The sequence below is a fragment of the Nelumbo lutea genome, chromosome 1 (assembly GCF_056320005.1).
Source record: "Nelumbo lutea isolate HS-2025 chromosome 1, American lotus-T2T, whole genome shotgun sequence".
Classification (NCBI taxonomy): Eukaryota; Viridiplantae; Streptophyta; class Magnoliopsida; order Proteales; family Nelumbonaceae; genus Nelumbo; species Nelumbo lutea.
The window spans coordinates 145,539,564-145,555,897 of record NC_142684.1 but is presented as its reverse complement, the minus strand read 5'-3'; the positions used below and the strand labels follow the sequence as shown (position 1 = coordinate 145,555,897).

The window sequence follows — 16,334 nt, the reverse complement described above, 5'->3', positions numbered from 1 at the left end:
CCAAGACATATCTATCTGTCTGTATTACATCTTCTACCCAAGATTTAGAATGTACCGTGCATTTGAACACATTTTTACTTATTTCATTTCATGACTTAAGGCTCAGTTTGAAAAAGTATAAATATATATATATATATATATATAGTGTAAATACATACAAAATAATACAAAATTTAAGATTTTGCACTCTATATACTTGCATTGGTACTCATTCCAAACTGAGCCCAATACTCATAATTAGGTATTATCCAAAATGAACTTCGTTGTGGACATAGTGCTATATTGGGATGCCATAATTAGGCTTAAGTATAAGGGTCTGTTTGGTTAGCAGTCGGAATTGGAATCAGAATGGTCTATTCCTGACATCTGTTTGGTTAAGTCATGAATCGGACTTGGCTGTTTGGTTCAACTAGAAACTGGAATCGGAATCATCCAAAATTTTTAATTCTACCCCTGTTAAAAGAACCTCAAAAACATCCACTAATTATATATTTTCAACATATACATTGGGAATTCATGTAATTAATTTGGTTGTCGTAAGAACTTCCATCTCATGACATCTTTAAAATCAAATCATCCTCACTAGCAATTATAATTTATGAGTTATATCTAATAAAACATGAACAAATTCATGGTAGTTCAACACACTACCTAAATATTGCATTTAGGATGAGGACAGGAGCATAATGGAAGTCACTATCATCAAATAAGCCTTCAGTCGAGCCTAATCCCTAAAAGTTTGGCAGTGAGCTCCCATGCAACAATAATTGCAGCAGCATTTGTAGCAAATGCTCTTGCTAATGTGGGAGCAATGCCAGCGTAGCATCCTTTAATTCCCTTCATCCTGTATATATACAGAAACAGTCCTGATAAGAATGTGCCATAAGGTGGTTTGAACATCCAGGATTACAGGAGGAGGAAAAGAAGTACATATTACCGAGCTCAGAATGCGAAATGGATTTCTACTAGAAGTTGAATTGGGTGCAGTCTGAATAACAGTATTTGCCACATCAAAGGGTAGAACCACGGATCAGTACTGTCAAGAAGACCAAATATTGTGAAATCCAGTCTCATAGGATTCTTATATGCATTAAGTTGTCAAGTAGTTACTGCAACACCACCAAGCCACCAGTGATTGTACCAATCCTTGCATGAATCAATATATTTGGCAGATGGCTCTATAGACAGATGAAGCAGAATTCAGTTGCATGTACATGTAGTAACGTGTATACTCATAAGTGCCGAAGAAGATCACATTTCCAACAGATTCTCTCAATAAAGTTGCAGTACTCCACGAAATATACCCTTAAGCTGAGAATATAGATGATAATAAGTGCCAATCACATCATTCTCATGTTTCAAAGTAAACAAAGATATTATCTTACCCCCTCACTCTTTATTGTTTTAACAGCACAATCAAGAGGACTACTGTATTTGTCACATTTACCAACAAGCGAATCAATCCTTTCAACTTGCATCCTACACTGGAAGATCTCAGTGTCACATGCAGAGATATGGCCAACAGACAATTGAAATACAGGAGGGCAGCAATTCACCTAAGCTGATTATAGCTCCGCCATAAGCAGCTGAAGGAATGATAAATTGAAGTTGTGGCTTACTGCTATTCAGTTAATTAACCAGGGATTAAAATTAACTTTTGTAAGTAAAAATATGGGTGTTGAAAAAAATCACTGAACACCATATTCAATCACTCTATGACAGAGAAAAACCTGAAGTGATTTTTTGGTTTGGGAATAAATGCCAAAAAGAATTGATTATTGATATTAAATGAGTTGAAAATTTACCCTTCTATATTTAAATTTATTGATAAAAAGGGGGGTAAATAAGGTAATTCGTTATTGATATTAAATGACTTGAAAAGAGGTAATTTTAAGATATTCAATGCATTCAATTCTCTTTCATTAAAGACAACATTTAAGGTATTAACTTGCATTCAACTTCATTGAATCATATATTTAATGCATTTTTGTTTCTTCTCATCATTAAATTTATTAATTAAATCCATACATAATAAATTAATAATTCCAATAACATAAAAATTCAAAAATAGATCAAATGGGCCAATCTATGTTGCCACAATTAAATAATAAAATTCAAAAGTAGATAAAATGCAAAAAAAAGTATAAAAGTTTAAAAATGGGACCATTTTTAACATCATATATTCAACATATTAAATAATAATAAGTATGATGAATAACAAATGCTTTTATAATGATGAAAATGAAATCTCAAATTTAAAACCAATTAGAAATAAAACTATTTTCCTATTCTCATTCATTAAATATTATATTTAATGTATGTTCTCTCATTAAATCCTATATTTAAGATATATTTTTCTTCTACTAATTAAATCTACAATACTAAATAACAACTGTTCTTATAATGATGGAAATGGAATGTAAGATTTAAAACCAATTAGAAATAAAACTATTTTCCTATTCTCTTTCATTAAATCTTATATTTAAGGTATATTCTCTCATTAAATCCTATTTTCTATGGATAAAATTTACCCCTCCATATTTAATTGGTTATTGATATTCAATGAGTTGAAAAGAGGCAATTTTAAGATATTCAATGCATTCAATTCTCTTTCATTAAATACAACATTTAAGGTATTAACTTGCATTCAACTTCATTGAATCATATATTTAAGGCATTTTTATTTCTTTTCATCATTAAATTCTATTATTTAAATCCGTACGTAATAAATTAATAATTCCAATAACATAAAATTCAAAAATAGATAAAATGGACCAATCCATGTTGCCACAATTAAATAGTAAAATTCAAAAGTAGATAAAATGCAAAAAAGTATAAAAATTAAAAAAATGGGACCATTTTTAACATTATATATTCAACATATTAAATAATAATAAGTATGATAAATAACAAATGCTTTTATAATGATGAAAATGAAATCTCAAATTTAAAACCAATTATAAATAAAACTATTTTCCTATTCTCATTCATTAAATCTTATATTTAATATATGTTCTCTCATTAAATCCTATATTTAAGATATATTTTTCTTCTACTAATTAAATCAACAATACTAATTTTATTAGTATAAAAATAAATATTTTGAAAAATAATTTGAAAACAAAACCATTTTCTGCCCTCCTGGTGATGGGTAAGTAGAGCTGGGCTCACGCTGTGCTGTGCCGTGCCATGCCATGGATCGGGCTGGTTCATGGGCCGAGCCTTGGGCCGACACGGGCCATGGACAAGGCCAAAGCTATTTATTTAAAAAAATTGAAAAAAAATTTAAAATTTTTATTTTATATGAATTTGATGTATATAATTGTTTATATATGCAATAATTAAATAAAATAGTATAATAAAATTGAAAACAATTATTTATTTTATTAATATATTATATACTATATATTATACATATTATATATAATATATTACTAATACACACACATATATATATGGGTCATGTTGGGCCATGTTGGCATGCAAGTTGCGGGTGGGCACAACCCGATCGGTTGTGCCATATCGGCTTGACCCATGGACCTAAAACCTCAAGCCTAGTATGGCCCATGAACCATCGTGCTATGTCAGGCTAGGCTGGCTCAAAATTATGCCGAGTTGTGCTAGGCCGCAGACGACATGACTCGATTTACACCTCTATGGCTAAGCAATTCAACCATTTGGTGTCAAATGGGTTAATAAATAATGCCATAATTAAATAATAATAAATTAAAATAAATAAAATATATAATACAAAAAAAAGAATTGGTCATATCTCTTTTATTGTATATACATACTTAACAAAAATAAGTATGAAATGTAAAATGTACTTTTATTAATGATGAAAATGGGATGCCAAATTTAAAATCAACCTATAAATGAAATGATGTCATAATTAAACAATAATTAAAAAAAGAAAATACAAAGAATCACAAAAATAAAAAAAAAATAGAGAAAAGTTTGGGTACATATCTAATGTTATATATTTATAAAAAATAAAATATTTGGTGCATTTCTAACATTATACATTCATTGTATTGAACAAAAATAAGTTTTTTACATAAGAAATAATTTTATCTATGATATAAATGTAAAAAATTCTTGATCGGTACCCTGTACTTTGGCTTGAGTGACAATTTGGTCCCCAAACATTAAAATGCGACAATTCAATACATTCATTATATTGAACAAAAATGTGACAATCCAATACCCGAACTTTCAAAATGTGATAATCTAATACCTGCCTTTACCGTTAACCAATCTGTTAATCAGCCGTTAAGTGACATTTGAAAAGTCAAAAATGCCCTTCGAACGCCATCTAATTCTCTTTATCAACCATCCAAACATTGACAATAAAATGAATAGTCCCAACTTTTTTGAATAGAAGAGGCTAGGATTTGAGACTACTCAGTTTTTTGTCAATGTTTGGATGGTTGATAAAGAGAATTATATGGCATTCGAAGGGCATTTTTTACTTTTCAAATGTCACTTAACGACTGATTAATGAATTGGTTAACGACATGTACTAGATTGTCACATTTTGAAAGTTTGGGTACTAGATTGTTACATTTTGAAAGTTTGGGTACTGGATTGTCGCATTTTAAAGTTTAGGGACCAAATTGTCACTTGAGCCAAAGTACAGGGTATTGATCGGGAATTTTCTCTAAAAAAATTTAATGTCAATATGGAAATCAAACTATTTTCCTTTTAGGGTGGTGGGTTAGTGGTTTGAGACTTTGAGTCAAATGGATTAATCGATTATATGATAGTTAAATAATAAATCCTAAAAATATAAAAAGTACAAGTAATCAAAAGAATATATAAAAAATTATATATTAATTATGTCAAACAAAAATTAAGTGTGACAAGTAAAAGTTATTTATATAATGTAGATGAAATATATAATTTAAAACTAATCCGAAAGCAAAACTATTTTCTTGGCTAAATGGTGGGTCAATGATCAAACTCTTCAAAAAAACTCATGATGTCATAATTGAATAATAAATATTTAAAAAAGATAGAACACAAAAAATGAAAAGGTGCAGAATTTTGTTAAAAACATTTGGCAATATTTCTAATGTTATATATTTATCATATTAAATAGGGCAAATTTCTTAAACTACCCTTATGGTTTAGTTAATTAACTAATTTAATCTTTACTGTTTACATATTGTCTTATAATACCCCTACTGTTTCTAAAAATTGACATCTTCCTTAAGTGCTAACATAAAGAAATGAAATGTCGAATTTTTCCTTTACTATTCCTCAAATTTTTTAAATGAAACCTATCTGGATAAAAAAATTGTCCCCCTCTCTTCCCTTTCATCTTCTTCTCCCGCTGTAGGGCCTATGTTCATTGACGGACTTGCACCATTCTTTGATGGTCTAGAGGTCACAAAGAGCCGTGCTAGAAGAAGATTTGACGCTATTGATGACGAGAGAGGAGGTGCCAATCTGTACAGCATCGTTTGCCAGCAAAGTTGAAGCATTTGGGAGCGAAGAAGAAGCAGAAGTCGGGATCACAAGATCCAACTTCCTTGATTTTTTTTCCTCTTTGCTTATCTTCATATTCTGTCATCTCTCTTTTCTTGTTTTCTGATGTATTTCCAATATTTTCCAAAATTCGTAGGCTGTTTTGAAAGAAAGTTTATGTTTCGTGTGAAAACCAAAAAGACGCCATTGTTGAACATGACAAAGCTGGGAGGTGGGACAAAAGTTGTTAATTCTTTTGAGCTAGTTCGTGGATTTCTCTTAGTTTGTATTTGAAGTGGAAATTCAATTTTTCGTCATTGGTGCAATATAAGTTATGGAAAAGCTGTTAGACTAGTAGCCCTGCACACCTCAGCTCCAAGACTATCCATGAGTGGGGTGTCAATTGGACTGGATTTGATCCAATCCGATCCAGTCCAATGTGAGTCCATTATAAATGAGTCAGGTCCAATCCAATCCAATGAATGTTTTGGATCAATTTGGACCAGTCCAATTCAATGCCTGGGTCATTCAATTTGTTTAAATTTATTTTGATTTAAATTGATTTCAACCCAAACTCGGTCCATTGACACATATTCTTATCTTGTATCAATGGAGTAGATATTGATTTAATTCAACCCACTTTAATATAAATTTGTTATCAACGGACCAGGTCCAATCTAATCTAATAAATATTTTGGACCGGATTGGTTCAATCCAATATATATTGTTGGTTGGTCCAATCCATCCAAATTGATTTTGGACTAGACAGGGTCCAATCCAAAACTGGTCCATTGACACCCTTATCCATGACGAATCAAACAACTCATGGAAGAACTCTACTCCAATCTCCTCCGTTGCAGCTTTGAATGCAAATTCAAATGCATTCCCCTGAACATGGGTTAAGCAAGAACATATCAGAGGTTTCACTTTTGCACCTTTCTTCTCCTGCAGAAGTGCAGAGCATCTATCATGAAATAACAGACTTTGGTCAAGGGCCTCAAGGCTTGTGGATATCCCAACAGCTTTGTGTGAACATCTTCAAGCTTCAACCACCTGAATTTCCTCCCCCTCGTTATGGAACCACTCTTCGTTATGGCAGCACTTCCTTGTCGTAGGATGGCTCTCTGTATCATAATCACATTAAGTTTCAAGATTCTCCTATCTTCAACTAGAAGTTGCATCTGCTTAGCCTTTTCACCTCTAACCGTGACACAAAAAGCGATTTTCTCATTACACCGTATACCAAATGACTGCACAGTAGCTTTAGAGAAAATTGGAGTTTGACCACTGAGTTGCTCTAGTTGAGGGGAGAAAGGGAAGATGGAGATAGTGAGAGGACAGAGAGCATTCGGAAGGAGAAAGGGTTGTTGTCACCACCGCTTTGCTCTTCGTCTCAAGGTTGAGGACAATGAACAGTTCATAAGATGGAAATATACTTTAGGTGTGATGTTATATGTGAAGGGAATGTGATGGAAAATTAATGGTAAGGGAGGTTTTAGACAATTGTCAAAAACAGCAGGAGTACTTTAAGAAAATATGTAAACAATAAGAGTAGAATTAGTCAATTAATTAAACCATAAGGGTAGTTTAAGAAATTTTCCCTAAATAAAAATAATTGTTAAAATAAAATTATTTTTATTTATAACAGAAATGGAATATAAAATTTAATTTTAATTTTAATAATAATAATAATAATAATTGTCATTAAAATTTAAAATTTTCATGTAAAATGCACGTGCACATGCATTTACTACAACCGTTTATATGCATGTGTGTGCGTATGTATTGCTTATGTGCATTAGTCATTTTAAGTTTAGGTTAAGATTTTTTAGTGTAACATAAATATACTACTTCTAAAGGACCATAACTCTATCCCCCTTCAATATAAATGTATCAAAACAATCCCTTACGCTATGTTTGATTTGAAGGAAAAAGTAGAGAAAGAAAGGAAAATTCATACAAGATTTGTAAAGGTTTCCTCAGCTTTCCTTTCCTTTCCCTATTTTTTTCTTCAAACCAAATACAACCTTAGATAAAAGGGCTTCTCCTTCAGCTTCCTTTTCAGAAAAGAAGGAATAAATAATTTTTAACCCAGAATAAAATGTAACATTATTGGGCATAAACATGCTGGGTAAAGTAACTTCATATCTTTTTGGGTGACTTAAGCACACCTCAATTCTCATAAATTGACTTAAACGTGCCTTGTTACTCTTTTATCCTTTATTTTTTTTTTCAAAATTTCAGAAAAAAAAAAAGCAAATGTAAGACACTATTTAGATTAATCCGTCTCGGTCACATTTAGACCTCTCTCTCTGACTTCTTTCTTTTGGTGTCTAAAGTCAAAATTCATCATCACCTTTGGATTTTGTGGCTGTTGAAAAAACACAGCTAACAAATTCCAGCCCGCTGGAGAGAAGGCCATCGGTAGCAGGCCTGCGAAGTTATATATTTGAAGAAACAAAGTTCACTACAAGAAAAATGGTCTAAACCGGTGGTCATATGCCCGCCGCCTAAGCGGGTGTCGCCTTAGATCAAGACTGCTGGTTTAGTTGGGAAAGACCACCGCCTTGGACTGAATCGGTTCAAAATTTTCTAAAGCGGCGGTTTTTCCAAGACAGCCGACTCATCCTGATTAACTGGCGGTCTAAACCGCCATATTTGGTTTTGTTAATAGCATCAAGTTCCGTTTCGTTCATAGCTAAGCCGGCAAATACTGACCGCCGGCACAGACCTTTTTCTTTTAAAAAAATTATATACCTACTCAATTTTAGCATTTTTGGTACCTGACTTTTTCTAATGATTCAACATTATAATATACCTACGAAATCCTATGACAACTGATACATGTTTACTTTAGTAATTAAAAATGTAGTTTAAAACATCTAGTAATTTAAAGATTAATTATATTAAAAAATTCAAAAACAAATTGTTCAAATACAATACTACCAATTGACATATTAAGAATACAAGAACCTTAAAAACTTTCAAAATTTCCAACAATATCCAATTAACATATTAATAGTACAAGCCACGGTTAATGGTAGTTGTCTTCCTTTTGGATATTCAAATTTGGCTTTCTTGAATTCCTTCACCACTCCCTGCAAATCAAGCATTAAAATGTTAACAATAATTTTCATTCAATAGATGTGTTAAAATCATAATTTCTTTCGTTATAGATCAAACAAATACCTTGATGGCCTCTTGGATGAAAAGAACAATTATATATTAACATTAAGGCAAGCCAGTCTCTGAGTCAAGCATTAGAGTGTTAGCCATATCAATTTTTTTTGTTCTTGAAACGATGCCTTATCTCTGCTCGGAAAAGATGTTAACTCTGACTAACCTAGACATTCATTCCTTATTCAGTTCACCGCTGCTTTAGAATCCTCTTCCACCAATATGTTCCTAAAGGCATAGGATCTAGCCAGTCCCAACACTTATAAAACTACTAATTCTTCAGCTCTAGTGGTGTCCCCAGTCCCTTTGGGAGCTCAATATTTGGCTAAAATATCACCAAGATTAGTTCTCAATTTTCCACCAATGTCTGAATACTCCACCAATATTTCCAGGGTGCTGATTGATTCCTTATTGCATTTTCCATATGACAATCAACTTGCCTCAAGTTTGAGCAATAGCATTATTTCTAGTAGAGGAAAATATTTAGTGAAGTGCTTTTTATTCTTGAAGACAAATGGTTTGGCTGATTCTTTAGCCAAACAAGATTCTTCAGCCAAGCAATAGCATTATTTCTAGTAGAGGGAAATATTTCCAAATTAATGAAATTTACCATTTCCAATAAAAAAGACAATGAAAATTTCCATTAAAATGTTTTAGTAGGAAAATCATGGAAATGGTGTACCTATCCAAAAGAAAATCATGGAAACGGTGTCATTTTGACGTCCACAGCTGCCCCTTGCTTTCTATAATACTTTTTTTCCTTGAGTTGTCTTTTTTTTCACTCATTGTGGTCTAAAAGCATTGAGGTTATTTTATTCTTTGTAGCTCCATTATTGATAAAAAAATTACTCTGTAATTCCATAAGTTTGCTTTAGACTTTTAATTTTAGCTTCATAGTCCATTGCATAGCTTTAGATTTGAAGCCTTCATTAACACTAATCAACAATATCGATTTTCCTTAGATAAAATCCAACAAACTCTGATTATAGCACAGTCCCTTTCCTAAGTTTACCATTGACCAAAGCAACAGCCTTGGGAACCCCGAAGCTTCAGTCCAGTTTATCTCTGCAGTGTACTGATCACAACAGCCTTAGGAACCCAATCAATAATATCTCTGCATGTACAGACGACGACTAGAAATCACAAAGGGAAGCTTCAAAAGCACTACTTTTTCTATGTAATTTCTTCAAATATAAATTTATTGGCTTCAAAAGTAATCTGCTTATTCCATTTGTTTGCAGATCTTAAGTTCTCCAAAATATTTCTACTTTAAGAAATTAGTAATGTGTGTGTGTTAGAGAAACTTGAATATCTTAATCAAGTACTATTTGAATGTGTAAGAGATGGGGGATTTATGTTTACAAGTATGTTGGGAACTTATTATGTTTGAACAAACACGAAGAAAGAAGCAATTTCCATGTCAAAACTTCAATTTATGTTTGCTGCCTTGCAACTTTTGGTTTTATTTTCAGGTTGTTGATGGTGGGATTTCACAAACATAAATTCTTTCATAAATCTACCACAAATCCCAATAAAGGTTATTATACTTGAATTTAAGTTGGAAGGACATTTAAGCTTTGGAATACACAAAAAGGCCCTGTTTTCTCATCAATGGAGAATTAGAGTTTGGTCTCTGATGGAACATAAAAAGATCAAAGAGTTGTAGATTCCATTTTTAACATAAACAAGATAACTTTAAAATTTTATATGTACTAGTCTATTAGCATGCTTCAGTATGTGGATTTTCATTTTCATAAGTAATAAAACAAAGATAATATTGCTGGAAAGGAGATTTTTGAGGTCAAAGTGTGAAGGTTAAAGTATTTTGTCAGAAAACATGGGAAGTTATAGGAATTATGGTGGCTTTTAGATTTCCCAGGGGATACTACCATTTATAATTTCAAGGTGGAAACTGAACTAAGTCAATTATCTCTTCTTAGAATGCACCTAAGAGATAATGAACTAATGGTAATGCTCACTTCAGCATATACTTTCACAAACAATTGAAGCCAGATAATATCATATATCATGAATATGAATAAAATAACTTATGAATAACGTCTATGAGATCTTTGAACCTTTGACTCTTTAGTAAGCATACAACATTCACACCAACTCTAACAGATAATATATATTTTTTATCAATAACAGAATATTCACTAATTGAGAATAATATTACAAACGAGAGGAGCTAAAATAACTCTAACAGATAATATTAATTCCATCACATGTAGATGTATTCAAATATTATCAAATCGGATTAGGTTGAGGGCAGATCCATATTTGATCCAATTATGAACAAATCCAATTAAATAAAAGGCTAAACAAGACCACCACTCTTGTTTAGGCCAAGATAGGATGAGCTTGAGGTTAACTTGATTCCCATATGCATCAACCACATGCACCCACAGTCATGCTAAATGGGGAAAAAGAGAAGTTATTTTAGACTGAACATTTGTGTTGGGAGCTGAAACGGATTTTCCATGTTGCTGTTGAAAGCAAAAGAAAAGTGATGATCATGATCATGATCATTAATGGAAACAATGGTATTTCCTGGACAAGACCAAATGAATCTTAACTGCGAAGAGAGTATGTACTTGGGCTATAGATATAGGGACAAAGACTAAGAATTTACCTGGGATTGTTGGGCAGCACTTGTTCCAGAAGATGTTATGTTGCCCTGCAAGATTGAACCTGCATTGCCTTCAACAGATTGCCTATCATTAATTGACTTCCAGTTAGTTGCAGGTGCAACAGACTGTTTTGACCTCACAATTGAGGTGACTGAACCAATCAATAGATACTAATGCAGGCTATAGAGCAGACCTTATCTATGATCAAACCGTTGCTGTCCTCACTCCTCATGGATTACTGATCTGTCTTGAACATCCTTTGTAGCGGAATGTAAAGCCAAGCTCTCTTCTAACTGGGGCACAAGTTCTGAACTTTCATCTGGAGATGCAATCTTTACATCACAATTGCTTGTCTTGTTAACTTTCTCCAACATTATATCTTCCTTATCTTGGCAAAGAAGCTACTCAAGAACACCATTTTCATGGATCATATTGCTTCCACCACCGATTATAATATTATCAGCATCTATTTCTCATTGAAAATGCAGAAAAAATATCAAAAGTGAAATTATGTTAATTTATTTAGTTCTGGTTTCGCAGTTATATATTTAGAGAATCTGTGCATGTAACATAGATAACTTAATAATTATCAAAAAAAGGCTATCACCCCCACCCAATGTAACTACCTATATATTTGATTCTTTATGTTGATATTTTTGTCCTTGTGTATATGCTACTATAGTTTATGGGGAGAATTTGGGATGAGTTCCACTCCTTGGATTTAGTACTTTCTTTATCTATTATTTTACCTCTTTTTGTTTTTTGATCATTAATAGAATCTATTACTATAACAAAGAACAACAATTTTACCTCTTCTTCTAGTCAACCCAATGGATTTCTCTCCACCCTCCACCCTTTCCAAGCAATTCCCTTTGGATTCTTCCTAACTTCTTAGCTATGTTACTAATGAATAGGGAACATTGACATGTAGTAGGATGGTAAATTAGCTAATGTACTTTTTTATGAATGTCACCCTCCCTCCCTTTGAAAGGTACTTAGTTCTCAGAGAAGATAGTCTCTTTTCAAACTCATTATCTGTTTATTGTGGGATGGAAGAGAGGTTCTGAACTATCACATGTTAATTAGGGAGGATAAAATGTAGACTAGAGAAGGGGAGAAAAAATAATTCTTATAGCAGGGTGGGAATACCTGATCTGACATAAAGATAGAAAAGTGGCTAGTCTCATTTTACCTCCACACCAAGCAATGGGCCCCTTCTAATGATCAAAACATAAAGAGAGAAAAGGACATGCCAAAGATAAATTATGTATTCTCAATAATGTAAACAAGATATAAAATTGCTTCTTTGGGAAATTGTGGCTGAGTTTCAAATTAGAACTTAAAAGACAACAAAGAGTAGTAGGTGGACTGCTTGGGCAGGCTTAAATTCAACTTTGATGAATGCTGCCTTTTAAATCAGGGAGTGTCAAGAGTAGGGATCATAATGACAATATAGTACTCAGCTTTTGTGGCCCAATTGGATATGGTAACTTTCAATGGCTGAAGCGAAAGCATTATACAAAAGTGATAATCTGCTTAATCAGAGCTTAAGAAGAGATCCCATGGAAATTCAGGCCAATTGGATATGGTAACTCATTCTAATACCATTGTAGATGAGGATTTCCCCTTCTATATGTAATGCTAAACCATTCTACTTTGGAAATGTAGAATTCAATAGCATGGACATGTTAGCAGTAGCATGTATATCTGATTATATGCTGAGTTGGTAACATGGTATGTTGAACTAATGTTTTCTAGAGGAATTTTTCAACAAACTAGTTGTGGAAAACTGGTGAATTAAGCACTGAAGGAGTTTATGTTTGTGAACTGGTTTTGTTGTATTTTTTATAGCTCCTACTTTGTTTTTTAACTCTGTTGGCTACCACATGCTCATACATGCAGCCACAACAATGTGCTGAGTGGACAACCTTTAACTTGCTAAGTACAAAGATGCAACTCAATTCAACTGTAAACATTGTAATCAGCAAATCACAATAAAGCATATCTGTAGATGAAGCTTTTGGTATGACTTGTTAATGTCCTTTTTCTCTTCATTTGCAGGTTGGGTGGTTCAAAGGATTTTGATGATCCCTTTGGCAAATTAGTACAAATATCCCCTGGTGAAGCAGATTTGTGGAAGAAGTTACAGTCCAAGGTGGAGATAACTTTAAATGTTTCTATATAATTTCTTACTTACCATTGGCAACCATCTCAGGAAGAATTTTGGAAAATAAAATACCAGGGCCATTAACAATTAACAAAATCTAAAATCTACTTTTTGGCAATCAAACGAAAAACAAAATCTAAAGTCCAATGCCATTGAAGATAAACGAAAAAACATTAAATGATAAAGATCATTATCTAAATCCAGTTCCACTTTCTTAATCAACATAGTTGGAAAGCAAGACCAGAAAAGAAATGAAGCATCTTAAATGAACATAGTGAAAGAGGTCAACATATTACAACAGAGCATTGGTGGTATGATTTTTATCCTGGTTGTAGTAAGACTCAGAATAATCAACAATTATGAAATACAGGAAGTAACAATTAATTTATAAAATAGGAGATGAAGCCACAACCAAGATGGAATCGATACACTTGGAGCATTTAAGTTTCTTATCCCAAAACCTAACCTAATTAACTAAAAGAAAAAGGAACATGACGCATATGAGTAAATAAAGTAATAAACTATACCAGTAATACAAAATTCCCTTGACAAACAAATTAAAATTCCCTTGCAATACAAAGTCACTTTTATACTAAAGCATGAAAAATAATTAATAAAGAAAATCAGCACCTTCAAATCTGGATGCACTTAAAGCATTATTTAAAGTTTGAACATTTCTTGCAACTAAAGGGAGAACAACAGAGTCAGATTTGGATTGCATCGTCGTATTCCTTGCAACAATAGCAGGAAGAAGAAACAAAGAATGCAAATGATAGAAAAAGAAGAAAAAATAGGAGGCCGAAGGGTTTTCCATGCATATTTTGTAATCTCCATTTAAAAGAATGAAAAATAAAGAAAAGTAAAGTGTTATCTACACCCATAAACCTTCGACCTCCTATCCAGAATCCCTTTTACCTTCAACCTCTTATCCAAAACCTGAATTCACCTTTCTGGATTGGGAGAAAAACGCTATTACCCACTATCCCCAAAATTGTTAAACCATGAAAAACAATCAAAGGATTATATATGGCATTATACCTTCTCGGAGATTTCCCAATTGCTGGTATGCCTTCTTCTCAAGCTTTTCGGAGTCACAAAACACTGCTATTCCCCTTCTCAAGCTTTTTGGAGCCTTCTCAAGCGAGTAATGAGCGGAAAAACGCCATATGCCTTCTCAATGCTGGTATTCCCCTCTCCCGTCGATTTCTTGACCAGTCACTCAGTCCAGTGCTATGAGAAGCAGAACCTTTCTGTCGAGAAGCAGTGTTCTCCGCCAAAATTTTCTGCTAGCACAACCTTTCCGTCAAGAAGTGGGAGAGAACGCGGGAGGTTGGAGCATTTTGGATTTCTAACTTTAGCGCCCTTTTGTCACCGCCGTGCGAGACTCGAAATCTGGTTTAATGGCGGTCATTTTAGAACGCCACCTTAGCTCTAAGACCGCCAGCTTTAAACCATTGGGTCAGGACGTTTTTCTTTGTGTACCAAGCACTCTTTGGATTTTGCAAGAAAATTTCATTTTATCATTAGAAGGAATAAAACTGTTCGTTAATTTTTTTTTCTAGAAAAGAAAGTGGGTTACAAAGATTATTCTTTATTTTTTTTCCAATCCATATTGCTTGACAAATAAGTGGATCACAAGATCAAAACCAACGCAGTTAATTAGGAAAATGTTTATTTTCTTTTTTTCCCTGATTTTAGCCTATAATATTGTTAACATGCCATGGCTTGAGAAGGAGATCAATGTCCTTGTGCTCAGCAACAAAGGGTTTTTTTGACATCCACAAAATCTAAAAATGGAAAAGGATAAAATAAATTTTTTAAAATTTTAAATAAATTTGCATATGATATGTTTCACCGATAAAGACCTAAAGTGCATTTTAAGTCCAAGGTCAGTCCACAAGGTATAATTAAGTTTATTTTAGAATCTTAGATATGTTTAAACTAATTTATAAAAACTCAGGATATGTTTAAATCTTTTACCTAATAACAAAAACTGAATTTAGTTTCCTAGTTCAAATAATTAAAAAAATCACAACCTAGCAAAAGCTTTAAATATAGAGATAAGTTGACTACATTCCACCTCAGAATTTTGAACTCAAGTGTAGACCTACAATAATTCAAAATTATAAATATCTCCACCTATAACACCTATATTCGCCCGTGAATTGGTGTACTGAACAGTAAAAACCCCTTTCAATATATTAGCCTGAGTTGTGTTTTTCAATAGAGAGGGTTGATTATTACAAATCAAACCCAAGTCTTCTAAATTAATAAAAAAATCCCAATTTAAATTTAACAATTTTAACATATGAATAATGTGGACTGTAAGTAAAAATAATAGGTATGGAGTGGTCCATTAATTAATATATGTACTAATGATAAAGCTAATTAACCTTGATCAATTACTTTCAAATCCAAGAAGTGAGAACATTGTTTAGGCTGTGTTTGGAAACAATGCAAATAAGTGTGAATGCAAATATGTAGAGTGTATAATGGTTCATATAAATTGTAAAATTGGGTTAGTTTTGCACTGACAAATTTACCTTCTTATCAAACAGACTTTTAGGGATGCAAACATGAATTTCAATAAAGCATATGCTTTTTTTTTAATCGAAAGCCCACTTGAATGCAAATTTACTTCTTTTTTATTGATGAAAGGCTACGTTTGGAAACGATGCAAATGGAGTATAAATCCCGATTCAAGGTAAATTTGCACTCTTACTCACTTTTGCATGTGTTTGGCAACATTACATTTATGCATTGACAAATGACAGATCAATGCATATTTACATTGATAATAAGATGTAAAAGTATATCAATAAAAAATAAGTAAAAAAAATTTGCATTCAAGTGGGGATAAAAAAAAACATATGCTTATTGGAATTCAT

The 16,334-nt window shown here is 32.6% G+C and overlaps 1 long non-coding RNA gene and 1 pseudogene across 2 annotated transcripts; both read right to left on the bottom strand.

Moving 5' to 3' along the window:
- Window positions 1-714: 714 nt before the first annotated feature.
- LOC148878160 (mitochondrial arginine transporter BAC1-like) lies at window positions 715-6,650 on the bottom strand (annotated as a pseudogene).
- A 1,705-nt stretch (window positions 6,651-8,355) lies between these two features.
- On the bottom strand, window positions 8,356-14,783 carry LOC148878159 (uncharacterized). Of its 2 annotated transcripts, none has more exons than XR_016100809.1 (4): window positions 14,485-14,783; window positions 11,473-11,745; window positions 11,282-11,363; window positions 8,356-8,567 (listed from the first exon to the last, which is right to left on the bottom strand). It is a non-coding gene; the product is annotated as an uncharacterized LOC148878159 (long non-coding RNA). The 2 variants fall into 2 exon arrangements; XR_016100808.1 differs by having other exon boundaries at window positions 11,282-11,349.
- Window positions 14,784-16,334: the final 1,551 nt, after the last annotated feature.